The sequence below is a fragment of the Camelus ferus genome, chromosome 12 (assembly GCF_009834535.1).
Source record: "Camelus ferus isolate YT-003-E chromosome 12, BCGSAC_Cfer_1.0, whole genome shotgun sequence".
NCBI classification, from domain to species: domain Eukaryota; kingdom Metazoa; phylum Chordata; class Mammalia; order Artiodactyla; family Camelidae; genus Camelus; species Camelus ferus.
The window spans coordinates 31,813,907-31,827,601 of record NC_045707.1 but is presented as its reverse complement, the minus strand read 5'-3'; the positions used below and the strand labels follow the sequence as shown (position 1 = coordinate 31,827,601).

Sequence of the window (13,695 nt, the reverse complement as noted above, 5' to 3'; positions counted from 1 at the left end):
ATTATAAACCAGTGGCCCGTGGGCCAATTCCTACCCATGGACATATTCTATCTAGTATGTATAAAGTTGTAAACAAAACCTAAGCCAATACTGGAAATTTGGAAATTTCACATAAATATCTAGATTTGCCAAGACTCCATTCCTGCCTGGGAACACTGGCTGAAGCTTAGCAGTGGGTTGAGACTGTTTTTACAGAGAACAATACATTCTTCAGTTTGAGAAAGTCCTTTTCATTCTCATCAGTCTTCTCATCCATCTGCTTCATGCGTAGGCATCACCTTGCTGCTTCTCCTAGGCACTTCTTTGCCTTGGAGTCTCTAAAGAAAGTGGGGCATGAAGAAGGCACCAGAAGCCTGCTCCCCTGAGCTGATCAACTACAGCTATTGTGAGAAGGTTCATCTCTTGTAAACTTCAACACTGCTAATGTCACACCTTCTCCCCTCCAGTGCTCAAGATATGTACCTAGATTTTATACTCCTACCATATAATTCAACTGGAATGTCCGGCAATATATTTTCTATACTGAAGTTTCAATATGTCATCATCCTGTTGATACAAGAAAATGGGGCGCAAGAGGATGGCCATGTCCGAGGTGAATCCCTGGGATGTGCCCCCTCAAGTGAGGGTCCTTGGCTTCACTCAGGAAAGAATTCAAGAGCGAGCCAGGCAGTTGGTAAAGGTATATTTATTCAGAGAGATACATACTCCACAGACCTAGTGCAGACCGTCTTGGAATGCCAGAGGGGTCATGAGGTGTGGGCATGGGTGTTTAAAGTAAAAGATACACACTCCATAGACAGAGCGTGGGCCACCTGGAAAGGCAGGAGAAAGGCCATGAGGTGCAGGACTGCTGCTCTGTATGGGCTCGGTTATTTCATATGCTAACAAGTGGGGGGATTATTCCAACTCCTTTGGGGAAGGGGCTGGGACCCCCAGGAACTGAGCTGAGCCACTGCCCTCTTTTTGACCTTTTATGGCCAGCCTCAGAACTGTCACTGAGCCTGTGGGAGTGTCATTTACTATGCTGATATATTACAATGAGTAGATAATGAGGCTCAAGGTCTACAGGATGTCAGATATCCAACCATCTTAAGCCTCAAGATCTACAGAGAGTTGAATCTTCTGCCATCTTGCTGCTAACTGCTGTGTCATTCTTTTAATGGTTGTGCCCTGCCCTCTTCCTTCTGGTCTCATTAAAAACAGAAAAATCAGTGACATTTCTTTACACTAACAATGAAATATCAGAAAAAAAGAAAAAGTAAAGAAACAGTCCCTTTTAAAATTGCATCCAAAAAATAAAATACTTAGGAATAAATCTGACCAAGAAAGTGAAAGACATATGCTGAGAATTACAAGACACTGACTAAAGAAACTAAAGATGACTTAAAGAAATGGAAAGATAACCCATGTTCTTGGATTGGAAGAATTAATATTGTCAAAACGGCCATAATACCCAAAGCAATCTACAGATTTAATGTGATCCCTATTAAATTACCCAGGACACTTTTCACAGAACTAGAACAAATAATCCTAAAATTTATATGAAATCATGAAAGACTCACAATTGCCAAAGCATGACTGAAGAAAAAAAATAAATAAAGCTGGAGGAATAACCCTCCCAGACTTCACACAATACTACAGAGCTACAGTAGTCAACACAGCATGGTATTGGCACAAAAATAGACATATGGATCAATGGAACAGGACAGAGAGCCCAGAATTAAACCCACAAAGTTTTGGTCAATTAATCTTTGTCAAAGGAGATAAGAACATACAATGGAGTAAAGACAGTCTCTTCAGCAAATACTGTTGGGATAACTGGACAGCTGCATGTAAATCAATGAAGTTAGAACACTCCCTCACACTACACACAAAAATAAACTCAAAATGGCTTAAAGATTTAAACATAGGACAAGACACTATAAACCTCTTAGAAGAAAACATAGGCAAAACATTCTCTGACATAAATCTCAGTAATGTTCTCCTAGGGCAGTCTACCCAAGCAATAGAAATAAAAGCAAAAATAAACAAATGGGATCTAATTAAACTTATAAGCTTTTGCACAGCAAAGGAAACCATAAGCAAAACAAAAAGATAACCTATAGAATGGGAGAAAATATTTGCAAAAGATGAGACTGACATGGGCTCAATTTCCAGAATATATAAACAGCTCTTACAGTTTAGTAAGAAATACCAAACAACCCATCCAAAATTGGAAGAAGACCTAAACAAGCAATTCTCCAGTGAAAACATACAGATGGTCAATAGGCATATGAAAAAATGCTCAATATCGTTAATTATCAGAGAAATGCAAATCAAAACTATAATGAGATTATCACCTCACACCAGTCAGAATGGCTATCAGTCAAAAGTCCATAAACAATAAATGCTGGAGAGGCTGTGGAGAAAGGGGAACCCTCCTATACTGTTGGTGGGAATGTAGTTTGGTGCAGCCACTAAAGAAAACAGTATGGAGATTTCTCAAAAGACTAAAAACAGACTTACCATATGATCCAGCAATCCCATGTCTGGGCATTAAGGCTATCCAGAGGTAACCTTAATTCAAAAAGATACATGAACCCCAATGTTCATAGCAACACTATTTACAATAGCCAAGACATGGAAGCAACCTAAATGTCCATCAACAGATGACTGGATAAAGAAGTTGTGGTATATTTATACAATGGAATACTACTTAGCCATAAAAAAGAATAAAATAATGTCATTTGCAGCAACATAGATGGACCTGGAGAATGTTACTCTAAGTGAAGTAAGCCAGAAAGAGAAAGAAAAATACTGTATGATATCACTTGCATGTGGAGTCTGAAAAAAAAAAAAAAAGACAAACGAATTTATTTACAAAACAGAAATAGACTCACAGTCATAGAAAACAAACTTACGGTTACCAGAGGGGGGAAGGGAGGAAGGGATAAATTGGGAGTATGAGATTTGCAGATACTAATATATATAAAACAGATAAGCAACAAGTTTACACTGTATAGCACAGGTAACTATATTCAATATTTTGTAGTAACTTATGGTGAGAAAGAATATGAAAATGAATATATGTATGTTCACGTATGACTGAAGCATGGTGTTGCACACCAGAAATTGACACACTGTAAACTGACTATAATTCAATAAAAACAAAAGAGCAAATTATTGAGCACTAGGTTCTAGGCACTAGGCTAATAGCCTGACTACCTTATTATTTAACTCCCACGGCAACTCTATGGCCTTCGTACTTTTATTATCCACCCCCTCATTTACTGATGAGAAAACAAGGTGAGACTTGCCAAGGTGACACAGTGAGTATGTGGCAGAGCTGGCTGAGCAGGCCAGCTGTTTCTGGAGCTCATGGTCTCAACCATTATACAACATCAAGCCTTATTAAAAAACTGGGTCGGGTGAAAAGCAGACCTGAGGAAGAAGTCTGGCAGAAGGCGTCTTATGATAGACTCAAGAATAAAGGCATACAGTCAGCTGCTGTCTCAGGGTCAGAATTCACAGAGCAGACGCATCTGAGACACCACGTGTACCCTGAACTCCCTGTGAAGCAACTGAAGAGGCAAAACCTTCAACTGCAAATATTTTTCAGCAGTAACCAAGTTAACAGCCCCAAGTTACCAACTTCTTCCTGCCTTTGTGTAAGCTCTTTAGGTATGAAGGGGAGCATCTCACAGACACTGGAGGTAGGTAGCTTTATTTTACACAAAATGAAACCGGAGCTCTGCTCAGGTTAAAGGACCTGTCTGAGACCTTACAGAAGAGGGCGACTGGTAAATGTGGAGTCCAAGTTCAGATCTCCGGATTCCAGATCTAGATTCAGAGTAAGTGACTCTGGCATAACAAGGGATAGAAAAGTACCGTCCAAGAGAACTTTCTGTGATGACAAGAATGTCCTATTATCTGTGCTGTCCAATACATACCCAAATGTGGTTGTGTGACTGTTAAGTATACTTGTTTTAAAATAATTTTTATTTAAACTTAGTCTACTATCTCCCGAGAGATACCATCAGATCCCCCCACAGGTTAAAGGCTCAGTCCTACAAGACAGCCCCCACCTCAGATGCCAATTGCAAATCCAGGCTATCCCTTGGGCTTCTGACCAGCTGTAAAACAGGAGATGCCCAAGACTTCTATTTAAATTTAAATACTGACTACTATTAAATACTTGCTACTTATGATATTGTGATTTAGAGTAAGAAATAAATATTTTGGACCTGGTCCACACTTCCTGACACATAACTCCTGAAATCCTTGGAATTTTTGTAAGTGATAAGAGCAATAAAGTAAAAGGAATGTCTTTTGTTATTCATAAACCCCTTCAACCACACCTAGTTTATGCTAATGAGGTGAGTTTTGGAATGCCCCGACAGTAGGGGACAGGTAGCCAGTGGAAGCAACCTTGTGATGCGATGGTTGGAACTTTCAATCCCGCTGCCACTCTCACCTCTAGGGAGGGGAGAGGGATGTAGGTTGAATTAATCACAAATGGCCAATGACTTAATCGTTCCCACCTATGTGATGAGGCCTCCACAGAAACCCAAAAGGAAGGGAGTCAGAGGACTTCCAGGTTGGTGAGCACATGGAGGTGCTGGGAGAGTCGCACACCTGGAGTGGGCTTGGAAATGCCACACTCCTTCCCCCTTACCTTGCCCTAAGCATCTCCTCCACCTGGCTGTTCCTGAGTTGCATCCTTTTCTAACAAACCAGTAATCCAGTATGTAAACTGTTTTCCTGAGTCCTGTGACCCATTCTAGTAAATGGGTAAATCTGAGGAGGGGGGGTCGATGGAACCTCCAATTTATCGCTGGTTGGTCCGAGCCGCAGTTATACGGAATTGGCATCTTGAATGAGACAGGGCAGTCTTGGAGAACTGAGCCCTTAACCTGTGGAATCTGACACTCTCTAGGTAGTGTAAGAACTGAGTTAAATTGTAGGATATCCAGCTGGTGTCTGAGAATTGCTTGGTGTAGGAAAAACCTCCACACATTTGGTGACCAGAAATCGAGTGTAGAGGACAAAAACAGAATTTTCCCTTACATTACTGTACTGGACCACAGAGGGCTAAAAGTTCCATAAATGTTTTTAACCACACTTACCACTGTGTGTGTACCATGAAATGTATTTTCTACAGAGACTCGATAACTCCCACATGGGACAAGAGGATCAGAAGGAACCAAAGAAAGGGTCTAGTCTTGGTTTGAATACTAACTTTTTTAAAAAGTGCAATATATATTCTTTGTCACATTTTATATACAAACTAATTTAAAATATTGCTTATGACTGATATAACTTGTTTTTCATAGTTCAACTGCTTTTTTTTAAAATTAAGAATAGTTGATTTACAATGTTGTGTTAGTTTCTGGTGTACAGCATAGAAAACTATCTTTTATATTACACTAACAAGCCACCTTAAAAAGCAAGAGTGTTCTGAACACAGAAAGTGCTCAATAAATGTTTTCTTCAGTAAATAAATGAAGGCTTTTGTTTCCTGGTGCACAAAGAACTCTGTAGTAATATCAGATGTAGCTGTAGTAACAATGTTCTAATGAATATTAAAATGTGTTGAAATGTTCAGAGCTAATAAAAATTAAATGTAGCAGACTTACTCATGTGGGGATTTGTCCAAGGTGACTTGGCAAGGGACTTTAGGCAAGTCACTTGGCCTCTCCAGTTTCAGTTTTCTCTTCTATAACATGAGGGGGGTGGCCCATTGATGCCTAGCCATTCTCAGCTGTCAAATTTTAGCTGTCAGCATGTCAAGAGAACTCAGCAGACCTTTTCTATTTAATAACTATAGCTGAGTATACAGCTTCAAGTGATAAAATCAGATCTAGAAACTTCTTATTTTTTTTACTGAAACCCTCTGCCACCTTGCAGTTATGAATACCGGAAAGTACATTTTGACCTCTTGTTAGCTGGAGATGCCTGCCCCTGCTGCCTACCACACATACAATGACTTCTAAGCCCTACATCTGCAACAGCCTCATTTTCTTATAATGGGCCCAGTCTTGTTCTTCTCAGATCTTTAGTTTCCTTATTCATTCAGTTCAGCTTGAAATACAAGCCTCCTCTATTTAAGCCCCCAAAAGACACCCTGTTTTTAGTTGACATATACAACATGTATTTTCCAATAAACTAAACAATGTCTGATTGAGGAATGGGCAGGGAGAGCAGAATCATCGCCGTCAAAATAACTAGAGCAGCAAAAGGCTGGATTCACTTAGCAAGAGCTTGGGTAGAGAGCACAGGGCTCCCCAGATCCTAATTTTGTCCTAGGGTTTACTCTGCTGCTCTTCTTCTAAATGCCTACATAACTGAACAGCCCAGATTAATCTCAGATGGCATGCAATCAAGGGAAATAATGGGCCAGAGCAAACAACTTCAAAGCCTTGGCACCACTTCGGTTAACAGTATGTAATTGCTATAATTTCTTTTAGCACAGTACTTTTAATTAAACGCGCTAAAGACTGTATCCACCAACTTATTTTCAACCATAGGCAGCCATTTTGCCCTCTGAAATGAGGTACCAGCAGTGTGCCTTTTTTCAAAAAGTACTCCTCTCCTCAATCATATTTCCTGTAACACTCACTGGCTTAGAGGTAGACAGCCTTTCCAAGCCCACCTTCAGAGACAGCATTCAAAGACAGAGTAAGCTGTAGTTTAACAGAGCTCCACCAAGCCCCTATTAAGGTTCTGTAAATCAGGTGCCACAAACTTTCCACACTGTATCCCAATGCAATTAAAAAAAAAAAAAGCAAAGACACAAAAGGTCCCCCCCCCCAAAAAAAACATGGAAAAGAAAAAGGGTGGGGAAAACATCACTGTAATCTATTAAAAAACTCCATCAAGTATACCCCCAAGTATCAAAAAACATTCCATTCCTAACACTAAACAGAAGAGTGAGAGGTGAACATGTGATTCCGTAGCATCATGAGTTAAAGGCATTTGTCTGGATTATTTTTCAGTAATTTTCATAATGAAACTGGTAGCACTGATTCAGTGTGAACAGTAATAATTCAGTGCTATAGGGTCTATGACTTCATTATTTTTAGAAACTGTTTTTCAACTGTAGGATTTAGAAACATGGAAGTAACCACCAGATAAACTGAAAACCGAACGTTTAAAAATGGTTGACCCTGCAGTTCAAGACTGGAGGCGGGGAGAGGATCAAAATAAGCGTGTTTGTTCTATTTCATTTTTAAAGTATGTGCATATATTACTTTGATAATTGATTTACTGTTGTTGTTGTTGTTGTTTTTGGTGTTTTAAGTTACAAGACTAAATTTTGGAAGAGAAGCTACAAGAGAATTTCTGAAATAATTTTTTCCCCTACCATCTTCATAGCTATACCATATTTGGGGGGGAGGGGGTGCAGGGAGGAAGGAGGGTAGATTTACCTCCTTTGCCAATATTTTTTCCTGCATATACTAATATGCTTCAAATGTTAACCCACGAACAGTTTCTTTTTTTTTTTTTTTAACATTTTTTATTGATTTATAATCATTTTACAATGTGTCAAATTCCAGTGTTCAGCACAATTTCAGTCATTCATGGACATATACACACTCATTGTCACATTTTTTTCTCTGTGAGTTACCAACCCACGAACAGTTTCAAGCAGTTCAACAACACTCCCTTCACAGCAGCTCTAGGTTAAGAGACTTACCAGGTGCAAGGCATCCAATCACCATCAGAACAAGGGTAATCCCACCCAGCTGTAAGCTCTTGCACTGAGTAAGGGAAATAGGGCCAGACACAGAAGGGGTTCAGAGGGGCAAGTGATCAGCTTTGAGGGGGGTCAAAAGTAATCTCAAGGAAAATGGGTGAGCTGAAGACCATGTGGTGTAGAGAGATGGGAAGAACTGCGGGTCAAGTGACTGGGTGGGTCCACCTCCTACAGAACGAGTGTGCTGGGAGCGAGCCAGCAAGAACGCCAGGGGAACGGGGGTGGGGGCGACGACAGGGGCAGAGCAGAGTTTCCCCTGGAAACAAGGACTTGGCTGTGGAGGTGGGGGTCCCTGGACTTGGGCAGTGCGGATGGCTAGGAGAGAGAAATGCTGAAGGCCTCCATGCCTGTGGAGTGGCCCAGAACCAAGTACAGGCGAGTCCCAAGGAACGAGAGGGTGGGGTACAGCCGACAGCCTGACCCCAGGGAAGAAGGAGGGCTTCCGTACCAAAAATGAAGAAAAGATGCCTGGATCCCGCGGTATGAATCCAAGCAGGGCCCTTCCCACATCCCAGTCTGGGGGAGTGCTAGTCCACTAGAAAAAGCCACAGAGGGTGTTTTATCCTTGAAGACCAAGGAGAAGGACAGAAAGTTTTGGAGGCACAGCCTAAGAGGGCTGAAAGACTGGGGCATTTACTTACAAGGCAACCAGTTTTCCATGAGGCCCAGAAGGGGACGCGAAAGGAGCAGAGAGCAACGCCGGGAGGGCAGCATCCTGCGTTCTGGCCGCGGGAGAAACTAACCGCCTCGTGGACCCGCGGTAACCCAGGTGCAGAGCTCCGGGCCTGCGCAGATAACGGCTCGGGCAGGCGGGCCCTGGAGGCGCGCAGCTGGGGCGATTTACGGCTGGTCTGCTCGCCCGCCTCAGCCTACACGCAGCTGGGCAGTGTAGCGCCGAAGGGGAGTGAGGGGGCGGGGCGCAGAGACCACACCCCCCTCTTAGCCACACCCCTCTTAGCCACACCCAGCTCACGTCACAGTCCTCAAATAGTTCCAATTGCAAGGGTCAGCCTCTTCTGACTTCCCACAATCAGAAAATGCAACCTTGACCAACGTGGATTCTTTTTTATACTATGGAACTAAAACTCAAAACTTTTGCCAGTAGCCACGGCAGCAAGTGGCATGAAGGAGGGAAACACACACACACCCCCCCCTCAGAAATACCCACACCGCCACCTCCACCCTCTCCACCGGCTTCCTCTCCCCTGCCCTTTGGCCTCTCCTTGTCAACATTTCTTTCTAAAATGTGCGTGTGGCTCTTAAACCGTTTTACTCCTTTCTGGTACAAACAGCACTGGCCCCTTGGGGCTGGGTAGGAGAGGGGTGATCTAAGATTAGTGCTCTTATTTCCCCCTCTTCTGGAGGAGGTATCAGGCTGGAATACTCTTCAAGTACCTGTAAAGTCAAGAAACCTAACAGATGTTGTAAAGGGCCGGAAGAGAAGGAAGCTACAGGCCACTGAGGAAGAAATACTACAGAAAGACCAGATAAAGCAACGGAATGATTAGCTCGTGGGGGAATTCCCAATAACCATTAGACGTTCTTGTATGTTTTGTTTTGGCAACCGGTAACTAGGTAGTATTCAGTATTTACCATATTTGTTCATTCAACCAATATGCATTACATGCCTACTGTGTGTGAGGCACAAGTTAGATGCCTGGGCTAACACACAAGGATCTGGGATGACAGGTGCATGACACGCACTGGGTTTCAGGGTCCTTGGAGGGCAAAGCCAGTGGTTGTCAGCTGTGCCCTTCCCACATGACCCACTCATTCCCAAATAACACAGATCTTTAAAAAACTAAAAGAGAAACTCTGAGGCCTCTATTTTTTTCCTTTATGGCATAAGCTACTGCGTTGCATTCCATTGTTTTTACACAGCAAATCTCTCAAAAGTTGTATAACACTGCATTTTTTAACAGTAGCAGCAGCTGCTGCGTGTCTTTCTTTGATTAGGTAATTTGCCCATGAGAGGCTGTTTGGAAATCTATCCGAGAGGAGGGCCGGGGAGGGGATTAGGGGCCCAGGCCAGAAGGGCCACCACCCCTCTACTCCACCTCCCACTTTGGAACTCTGAAAGGATTTGAAAGCTCTCCTGCAGGAGCCGTCTGCTGAGTCAGCTGGACATTCCATGTGCATCTTCAGGGATGGCAAATGTGGGTCTGTCCCTCTATCATTTCTTCCACAAACACGTGTGGGGCACTGAGCACCCACTCTGAGCCTGGCTCTGCCCTGTGCACTGGGGTCACCAGGGTGAGGAGGTTATAGGATGAACGTTGTTCCCATGCACACAGGGAGGGGAAGGGCTCTCAAGGCTGAGGGAAAGGCAAAAAGTGCACAGTGTTGGGGAAGGCTTCCAGGGCCACAGAAAGCGAAGTTTAGGAGAAGCAAGCAGTGGGCAGGGTTGAGGGTGTGTTTATCTTGAACCAGTCCTGCACCCCCATCGGCCCCCTCCATTCATAGTCCATTCCAGCTGCAAGCTTAGTTCCAAGTGGAAGCCTGCCCAGTGTTCACCCAGGCTTGTTGTGGCTCAGCTGGCTGTGAGGACCACAGGGGGCTGAGTGGCAGGCTGGGGTACCATGGAGGGGCTTTGTCCTGCCATGGGCTGTACTTCTGGCCAAAATGTGAGATGCTGCATTGCTCTCTGGCAGATTTACCTAAATGTGGGACCAGCCTTGTCCTCACAGGGTAAAAGTGGAAGATTGTGACTTGTGCCTGGAGAGTTGGTAAGTTGCCAATTCTCTTAGTTTTAGGCAGAATTTTTCAGTCAGTGGGAAAAAAAAAAAAAAGCTTTTCTATAGAGAGACAAGAAATATGCCATTAAAAGCTCAGCATTAGTTCTAGAAAAATGTCAAGGAGCAACGGGCAGGGTTGAGGGTGTGTTTTTCTTGGACCAGTCCTGCACCCCCCCCCACTGACCCCTCCATTCATGGTCCATCCCAGCTGCCAGGTACAGGCTTGGTTTCAAGCAAAACCCTGCCCAGTGTTCACCACGGTTTTACCCTATAGTGAAAGAAGATGAAAGCCTGGAAGTGTCTGATGTCCTGGACATGTTAATCCCGTGATTTGGTCCATCTTGTGCTCTACAGCAAACCAAGTTGGAAAAGAAAAATCTCCATGTTCCAAACAAGATGAGTCGATGCCTGACACTGCAAGCAGCAGCCCAGTCTCTATAAACAGAAACTAAATCCACAGAGACACAAATGGGAAAAGCTACCACAAACTCAACACTGTTACAGGCAAAAGATTAAAACCTCAGGATCTCCACACACAGCTCTAGAGTCTCTGTGGAAATTCAGATCAAGGCGGAAGGAATGTGTGGGAAAGGTTAAAGACCTGGCAACTAACCCTGGAGAAGAGAAGACGGGATATCTTGGAATCAGAGACAGACCATGCTAACAACCCGGCAAGAGGAGCCAGCGGGGAACTGGCTGATGTTGGAAAGTTAAGTGTGCATTTCAATGCCCAGAGGAGAGAGAAAAATCAATTCTACACCATTTTTTAAAAAGAGGACACAGGGCAGACTCGACAGATCATCTTAAAAGTCTTCAGGTTGTGTGAGCCTCCATTCAAAGTACAGTTTGAAATCTTCAAGAGAGGGGAAATGAAAGGGCTTCACTTTGTCAAGAACAAACAGAGCTTCTCAGGCTGTTATTTGTTGAGACAGATCATGAGTTGGAGCAAAAGGAGGAAAGTTCTAGAACAGGTCACAAGATAAGCCAGGAAGATAAAGAGCTGTAAATCTTAAAAAGCCATTCGAACACCTTGAAGAAAGGCTGGAAAGAACCACTTCTTCTTCTCAAAGCCAACTCTGTTCCTTGAACCAAAAGCTCACGATCATGGGGTGTGGATGTGGGAGGACCCTCTCAGGACAGGAGGCTGCAGACCTGAAACAACTCAACAGCAATGAGACTCGAGCTTCTAAAGTGGATGCTCATGCATCTGAGGAGCCAGGTGGCACACCTGCTCCCATCCCTACGCATCAGCTTCTACTTCTTTTAAGACGGGAAGGTCTCACACCCTTACTCTTGGAGTCTCTCCTTGCTGCCAAGCCTTTTGCTTCCTCCATTGCCAAATCCAATGTATTCAATGGATCCAAAGAAGGCCTTTATGGCATAAAGCATGGAAAACCCCCGTCCACCACCCCATACTTCACAAGGTGGCTTTCCATCAAGGGGCTCTCATCCTGATCCTCCTAGTAGGCAGGGACTCCCCCATGCAGAACATGGAAGTGAGCTACCTTCTGGGGGAGGGGGGCGGAGTGGTCACTAAGCCTCCACGTGACCCCATTGGTCAAAATTCTGACACACAGGGGGCTTTAAGTCATTTTGCTGGTAGCTCACAGCGAAAAAAAATGTGACAATGAATATATGTATGTTCGTATATAACTGAAAAATTGTGCTCTACACTGGAATTTGACACAACATTGTAAAATGACTATAACTCAACTAAAAATGTTTTAAAAAAGTCATTTTGCATCTTTCTCTTCTGAAGTATTTTGGAATTACTTATATTTAGTCAAAAAATGTACATAGTCTTCTACATAGTGTTTATAACTTTCATCCAATTGCAATTTGATATAAATTTTACAGTTTGTAGTGAAAAGAGATAGTTATTATTCTCATTATTATACATTCTACAAAATATAAGCAGCAAATTTGACTCTGATGAGCCAGGCCACCTATTCCCTCAGTGATAAAATGGGTCAGCCTCCAGGGGTATTTGAAATAGCCAAATGCTTCTCTTCTTGCCAATGGCTCTACATAGCATGGAATTAAGAGAAAGGTCAAAAATTCCCTGTTGGCACCATAAACTTTAGTTTTTTTGGTTTTTCTTTCCTCTCTCTTTTTTTTTGATGGGGGGACTGGGGATTGAACCCAGGACCTTGTGCATGCTAAGCATACACTCTAGCACTGAGCTATGACTCCCACCTATTCATAAACTTCAGTTGTTTTAAAAAATCTACTCAAATAATGTAGGAGTCAAACCCAACCATGATATTCAACTACTACAGGTAAAAAGCTCAGTGAAGAATGTTCTCTATACATCTTACTGTATGCATTCAAAAGGATTTTCCTTTATAGGAAATGTCAAAATAGAAGGATGTTTTGTTGGAACCAAAAGACAGCCCTGCGTAGGGTTGTCAGCATGAAGACACATTCTGGTACTAAAGGTATTTATACATGTTCAACAATTCTGTAAATGCAAAATGTCATCTACTTCTACTCAGAATACTTATTTTTTAAAGAAACTTTCAATTTAGGAAGATGTTTAGTCATACGAACAAGAGCATTTACAATGAGACATGTGTCAGAGTCTACCATATAGAATCCTTCAAACAACAATAAAAAACCAAGTTGCCTTCTAACTTCTGGTTAAAAGACATACCTTTGTAACAGGGAATCTCTGCTACTAAAAAATGTGTTCTGTTTCAAGAGAAGCTTTGGGAATAGCCTAGGATGGTCTATCTGTCACCAAGAAACAGTCCGATAATTTAATAAATCAAGGCAGGTTCAATTCCACCACCACTTGCCCTGCTCAGTCTGTCATTCCGCTTTGAAAACTTCATGGAAATAAAGACATTCAGGACTAAATGGGAAAGCTCCCTGCTGGCCTGACCCTAAGTAGGAATAATGGTGTTGGCAGGTGGGCCCGCATGCCCTGCTCAGCAGATGTCGGCTTGGCAGCCCGACACCCTGATCGTGAAGGATAACTCTCCCATTGCACGATGAACCAGACCTGCGCTTTCCCCCGGGCTGTAACTGGGTATCTCCACAGGAGCTTCAGGAACTGGCGATGGTCTCTGGGGAGCCCCTCAAAGGACGACAGAAGTTTCGGCTGCTGACTGCCCACTGGCCTTGAAAAGTTCCTTTATGAAGCGTCTACAAAATGTCAGGGACTAAGTTTCAAGAGAATTGCTCTCGGTCCTGTGTAGCTATGTAATTAACATGTGGCCACCT

At 43.1% G+C, this 13,695-nt stretch overlaps 1 protein-coding gene across 1 annotated transcript in view; it reads right to left on the bottom strand.

Annotated features, from left to right (window-relative positions):
* Positions 1-13,695, bottom strand: part of SRGAP1 (SLIT-ROBO Rho GTPase activating protein 1) — a 250,031-nt gene that overhangs the window by 202,607 nt on the left and 33,729 nt on the right.